Below are 7,808 nucleotides of genomic sequence, written 5' to 3' on the forward strand. Positions count from 1 at the left end.
AAAATACAAAGCTCATATATTGCTCACCAAGGAATCAGCTCAATGGCTAGAGACACAAGGCCACAATTACACAGGATTCAAACAAGAGATAATGATCCGTTAATTCATTTGGAGAATTAAAAGTGAATGAACATAAAACAATAATTATAACATAATTATTATGTAACAATCACTAATATAGCACGGCTCACCTGGCCTTCCTGCATGTCCTCAGTACTGGGAATAGTCTCTGCTGACCTGCTGCTGATGTTTTGTACATCTTCAGATCAAACTCATCCAGCACCTTCTTTGACATCAGTAACATATAGGTGGCGTGGTTCTCTCTTTTTTTAAAAAAAAACCCACATCATTCGTGATCTGAAGGCAGTTTGGATTTCCTTCACTTGTGAATTGTCTTTGAGTTCACTTAGACAGTGGAACAGATCGATGACTCTCTCTGGTGATGATTCCTTCCTGACCTTCATTTTTATGTACTTATTTATCTCTGAAGTGGTCTTTTCCTTCATTTCTGAACTTTTACCCATCATGAGGTCTTGTAGGAGAGTCTGGTTGGAGCCCATTGAGAGGCCAAAAAGGAAACGGAGGTTGTAGATGTCTAGATGTCCACTCCTACTCTGGAGGGCTTTATCCACTGCACTCTACAGTAGTTTGACTGCAAACTACGCTATGCTCCCTCTATCTATATATCAGTCTACCATCTGATACAGTCTCAGTGTAGGGAATCCTCTCAGATCTGTCCTGAACAGCTCTTACTAACGGAACTGTTGTCCAATCAGTCATCACTCTAGTCTGTACAGTGGACTTCTGGTCCCTGCTTTTTATATTTGCTGGACAGAAGCTGCAGTGAAATGTTTGAAATGAATTAACTGATTCTGTAGCTTCTCCTTGCACGTGTCAAACTGGAAGAGATCATCTGTTGGCCCACTGTCTGTTAGCTCAGTGTAGGGACACAAAGGGAAGGTCAGAAAAAAAAAACATTTCCAGAATTTCAGTCACTGTATATTTTTCTATTCAAATCAAACATATTGCATTAAATTAATTACTCGTGCTTACTTTTTGCCTGTTCTTTGATGTCCTTGGCTGAACTGCATTGGTTCACTCATCAAAACATCAAACCACTTGGAGACTCTGGTTTGTGATGGTGAAACTCGTCTCCCCAGCAAATCCCTGTGAATGACACAGAACGAAGATGGAACTTTCTGGTACCACTTTACAATGAGACTACCTTATAAAGCATTTATAAATGGTTTATAATTATGTTACTGGAAAAGTTGTATACACTTTATAAATCATTAATAAACAGTTATAAACAAGTTATAACATAGTTTCCATACTTCGACGATGGCTCACTATTTGGCAAGATCAAGCTACTGCTGCACTTTTCATCTATTCTGCTAAATCTCAGATCTTGCTAGTTGCTTAGCTTTATCTTGACCCTTTGTCAGTCTGCATGTTAAACTGTCAGCTCCATCAGATATTTGTTAACATGCTACCACCATTTAATCACCTATAGAATTATGGTTAGGTGGCAGTGTCCTTTCTTATTAGAGAGGTTCATTTCACCTACGTTAACATATGAAATTACCAAGTAATTACCTACAACCATACTAAGGTATTGTTTGACATTTTCAACATGCTATCTGCCATCTCCCTCATTTTTGTAAGAGGTGTTGATATGACATGTATGCTATCAGTTTGGTATGCACATTGGATATTAAAGTGGTATACTGTGATGCTTTGTGTTGGTTGGTATCTTCTTCAGGACAGCATTCCAGATGTGACACAGTTGGTAACCTTCCTTTACTTGGTCTACTGCCCACCCATTCTTGGTCCCCCTTTCAGATATCTGTGGCCTGCCTAAACCATCCTACCTTTTTAACTAAACTATCCTACCTTTTCAGAGCCACCTCTAATAGACTTGGGGATGATTTCAGTGCCTACCACTCTAAGTGAACCCTCACTGCCATGGTTAGCTTCCTCATAATGGGTTGCCATGGAATACTGTAAGTTAGCAGTTCTAATTGCATATTTATATTCCGCAACTCTAGTTTTTGGCTTTCCTTTTGTTTGTCCAATGTAGAAATGGCCACACTCACATTTCAATCTATAGACAACATAAGAGGAGTTACAATTAATGAAAGATTTCATTTGAAAAAACTTTATCTGAGAAAATGTATTAGTCTTAATCATATTACTGCAAACTACGGTTGCAGTTTCCACAGCTGTAAATGCCCACATGGTTACTGAGCCAAGTTCTTTTTTCAGGGGCTGAAAACTTTATCTGTAAGTGTAGGCACTTGTCTATAGCTCACTGATGGCATCTCTAGAAAAACTGAACGCAGAACAATGTCACTATTAACAATGCCCCAGTAACGTTTTACTATTTGCTTAATTTGTTCTGCTTCATGGCCATAAGTAGTGATGAAATGCACTTTGTTTGCTGTTGGCTTAATCTTTTCTTGAATAATTGTTCTCTACTAAAGGAATTCACTTTTGAAATAGCTTTCGAGAGAATCTGTTGGTCATATCCTCTCTGGCGAAATTTGTGACACATATCAGCCAACTGATTTTCAAAATCCTTCTCTGAGTCACAAATTCTTTGAAGCTGTTGGAGTTGACCACATGTTCTCAGTTAGCCGAGGTGGATGGAAGCTGTTGGCTCTAAGAATGGTGTTGCGGCCTGTTGTTTTTCTGAAAATAGAGGCATGGAGATTGCCACTGGGGTCTTTGGTATTTCACAAATCAAGAAAGTGTATTTCTATTAGTGAACAGTCCAAACTCAATTTTGAACTATATACTGCTGTTTCTTAATGCGTTTTTTCACTCTTGCTTGAACAAACAAGCCAAAATAAATTTAAAACTAAGTAGGCCCTCAGACAGGCTTGCCTCTCCTAATGAGAAGCAGTGTACCCTCCAAACTCTCCAAATTTCTGGGTCACAGCATTCCACTGTCCCCGTCCCTTTGCCTTCTAGGAGATCTCACACCCATCAGTCATATCCACAAATACCACAAGATCATACTTGTCACCTTAACAATAGCCAAAAAAACAATACTCCTAAACTGGAAATACAGGCACAAACTTTCAATATCACAATGGCTTAATCTGTTAACAGACTACCTCTCAATGGAACGAATCACAGCTAAAAACAATAAACAGACCAAATTATTCAGTAACACCTGGGAACCCATCCTTGTAGCTCTGAACTTTCCAACAAATTGACCGCCCCCCCCCCCCCCTTTTTTTTTTTTTTTTTTTTTTTTTTTTTTCTTCCTTTCTCTCCCCCTTCTTCCTTCTTCTCCCCTTTTCCTTTAATGGTATCTAAATGTTATCTTCCTGCTTCATTACTATCACTACATTATTATTATTATTATTATTATTATTATTATTATTATTATTATTATTATTATTATTTATTATTATTATTACTATTATTACTAGTACTACTATTATCATTATTACTGATCTTTCCTACTAGTATCATTTTCACTGCTATCACTTATGAATACTCAGTGTTATAACTATACCAATGATGATGATTATTATTATTGTTGTTGTTGTTGTTGTTGTTGTTATTGCTGATATTGTTATTGTCCTTTTTTCTTCCTCCTCCTCTTCTACTTCTTCCTTCTTCTTTCCCCTCTTCTTCTTCAACTGCAACATAATGGCTCTGTGACAGGATCAATGTGATGTCTTGTTCTATGTTATGTGTCCCATGTGTGTGTATGTATGTCTGTATGTATCAACAATTAAAAAAAAAAAAAAAAAAAAGAATTAAAAAAAAAAAAAGAGAAGCAGTGTACCCCCAGCTTTCATACCTTCTATTTTCTCTACAGCGAAATATCTCTCTGGTTATTACTCCATCAAAATAAACAAAAAGATATTTACATTGTGTGTCTGTTGTCAGGTTTGGAATGAAAATCCCCTCACATGCCATAGCAAATGTGTGTCAGTGTCACGTTTGGGAAAAGAACCTGGATGTACGTGCAGGTCGGTTTTACTTTTATTTGCAAGAAAATAACAAAAAGAACCTCCACAGACTTACAGGAACGCAGTGTCAGGTTTCAAACGGGCAGGTATGTCAAACACAACATAGGGTAAGCCCCGAACAAAGCCAGACAAAGAAACAGGGAAAACTAAAGAGTATTTATACAAAGCTAAATGAGGCAAAACTGACTGAAAACAGGTGGGCTCAATGATTAAACCTACAAGAGCAAACCAAGCATGTAGGAAGTAACTAAGAGCTAACCAAAACTGACCATAAGAGGGGGAAACAAAAGGAACAGGGCATAACAGTACTTAAACTGACCACTAGAGGGAGAAAAAAACAAAATGAACTAAGGGAACAGAGAGGGGCAAAAAGGAGCAGGGTGTGATAGTCAGAGACAAATCATACAACTGTCTGCACACAAACTAAATGGATAATACAAATATTTATCTGATTGCTACCCCATTAAATTTCATAAAAAGATACCTACATTGTGTGTTTATGAATAGCGTGCAAAAGCAGACTTAATCGCTGTTATTTCTAGATTTGTAGATAAAAACTGGGAACATTTAACTCAGAAACTTTCTGTGCATGCTTGCTGTTTTGGCAGACTGGAGAATTTAGTCTCTTGAATTGCTCTTGGCTGTTAGGTTGTCAAGCAATTACAACCTCAACTATTCTTTTACATTTTTTCGACAGACTTCGGATCTGTGCGTTTGCGTGTAATGTAGTTTGTTAGTTTACGTTTACACGTTAATGTTTTGGTGCCCCCTCCGGCACTTGGTGGCTTACGCAAAGCACGTGATGCGCGTGTAGTAGGGGTGGCCCTGTCTGCAACCTCACTTGGTGTTGGTACTAGGAAGGAAATAAAACAAAATAAGAAAAATCTTAAAAATGTATCACTGCACAGAATATCATACCAGACAATTGTACTTCAACTGTATGGACTTGGTTGGTGTTGAAGAATTCTCACAAATCTATACATCTGTTCTACAATGTTTAACATTTACCAGCTGTAATGGTAGTTGAAAAATAAAAGTGACCCTATCATCTGTATCTGTTTCTTTTCACACAGGGGGGACAGTAATGCTGTTTTCCACACAGGGGGGGCAGTAATGCTGTTTTCCACATAGGGGGGACTGTACTGCTTGTTTATTTTGTCCTATCATTTCCTCCTGCCTAGTCCCTACCACTGGCATTGAAGAGAATTAAACCTAGGTCCTCAATCTTGTATCACGTGTGATAAAATTTCACTGTTTCACTGCTCACTGTTATGATTAGGATATTCTTTAATGTACTGTTCAATTCAGGATGTATAGACAGTTATGATTAGAATATTCTTTAATCTACTGTTCAATTCAGGGTGCATAGTCAGCTAGTTCCTTAAGTTTTGATCATTTATAGTAGTCATTAGACCCTTGACAGCAGTCAAAGTGCAGACTTCATTAGACTACTTTTCAGACCACTTGTCCCCAAGTGCTGTGCTTCTCTGGCATGCACAGTGCAGCTTCACTGTTCTTCTGCATATTAGTCCCATTTTCATGTTCATTTTCCATTTCATTCTTTTTACAACATTTTTCCATTTTCATTCTCTTTACAACATTCTCCAAATTTAAAAATAAATAATTAAATAAATAAATAACATGATGACATTAGACTCAGCAAATGAGACTAATTTTTTTTATTTAGTTAAAACAAATAGTTAGTGTTAGGAATCAATGGCAAAAGCAATGGCAGCAGTAAATAAGAAGATAACTTCAAACATTGCAATTGAAATATTGAAACAATTACGAGAATAAATTCAGTCAGATGCTCACGTGACAATCATAGTATTTAATTAAGAGAATTAATATTATTTGTCTGCAATATGTAGCCAAAACAGCCCTAGCAGGGTTATACATAAAACACCTCTGTTAGGACACATGCTAATAAAGATAAATGAATAAAATGTAATTATTTATTGCGTTATATAATGCATATGTTTCATCATTTAAAATAAGTCTAAATCTCTCATCAGCTGGACCATGTGCTTCTAAATGTCTTCAACAGTCAGTGTCCCCTCATTGCAATCTTACAAAAAGAGTTAAGAGATGGATCCTCCTCTTGTATATTAGCAGTTTGACTGTTGTTTGTTTTTGTTGTTTTGTTTTCGAGCAGGTCATTAGTAAAATGAAAGGTTTCTCTTCCACATCCTAATGTGATCACGTATGTACTTTATATTCAGAGACTATAGATATGTGTTCTCATTACTGCACAGGATCAGCTGTGGAGTTTAGGTTCACTGTTCTGTTGTAAAGTACTGAGACCCAGTTATTTCCTTGAATAATAAGAACACGTGTAAGGGAAATTTGCAGTCTCTTTATGGAGATTTGCTAAGTCTCAGAAACAACAAACGTCAGCCGTGATCAAGCAGTCCCTCTATGGCATGCTCCATGCTACATGGGAGAGTGTGCTTTCTCATGGCTGGACACAGTCTCTCTGAACAGAGAAGGGTGCAGAGTATTTATACAGTGTGACAAATAACTTCAGAGGTGGCGTGATGTGGGAGTGCGACTAGTCTGTCTCACCTTTGAACTCTGACACAGCATGTTCTGACAACTGCAGAGTGAACTCGAAATGTTCCGTTACAACGGATCATAGTCATAGTAATTGCCACATAATAGCATACGATACCACACAGTACCACATAACACCACATAGTACCACACAGTATCAAATAAACCCACATAATACCACATAACACCACGCAGTATTAAATAAACCCACATAACACCACACAGTACATAATGCCACATGGTACCACATAATACCACACTGCAGCATGTCCGCTAGGATTTTTCTTGCTGGTCCAGTGTCCAGAAAGAATTAATTTTACTTGACAATTTTGAAACTTACCGGTCACGTTTCAGTAACAGTCTATTGAAAATGCAAATGTAATGTACACCAAGGTTGACGAAAGAATGACGATGACCTCAGATCAGTTTGATTGTTTTGCTTAATTGTTACTGTTCATTAAATAAACAGTAAGAGCTGAGCAAAACCTCAACATCCACCGCTAAAATGTAGGCTTTTATGAAACATCTTTAACCTGTTTAAAAAAAAAAAAGCTAGGCCTACATGACATCAAATGTAGATTATAGGCTACCAGGTAACATTTTATTTTTAACTTTTTTTTCAATCCTGTATCTCTAACCATTAGGCCGCGGCAGCCTCGTGGTACCACGTAATACCACACAGTTTTTTCATTGTGGCAAAGTCCTCTGCTGCCAACCTGAAATCAAACACAAATGTCCTGTTAAGGAATAGCCTTCATTATAGCTATGCTTTGTATGAGTATTATTACTGGAAATTTTGACTGGCAAGTTTTTTAATTATTGTTTTTTAATACATTTTGCCAGGCAAAAACCGGTAATTACCACCTGTTACACAGTACCACACGATACCACATACTATCAAGTAATTCCTTTGTGTGGTATCATGTAGTACTGTGTGGTACTGTGTGGCACTGTGTGTTAACCTTAGAAAACATAAACAGCATATTTACATTATTACAGTATAATTTTGAAATTAATTCAGTTCTACAGAAATTTAATCCTGGCCCTTACTAGAACCTTTTGAAATTCTGCACACTTAGCTAAATGTGTATAAATGCCTATTCATCTGAATTTTATGTTTTATCCCAAACTTTTTAAAAAGCTGATTTTTTTGGCTGTCCAAGGTTGTGCCATTCAGGAGAAAATTCAAGCATTTTAGTGGTGATAATATAGACACTGGCTTGCACATTATTTTATGCTAATCTAAATGTTTTTAATGTTCAGTGT

The sequence above is a fragment of the Chanos chanos genome, chromosome 3 (assembly GCF_902362185.1).
Source record: "Chanos chanos chromosome 3, fChaCha1.1, whole genome shotgun sequence".
Taxonomy (NCBI): domain Eukaryota; kingdom Metazoa; phylum Chordata; class Actinopteri; order Gonorynchiformes; family Chanidae; genus Chanos; species Chanos chanos.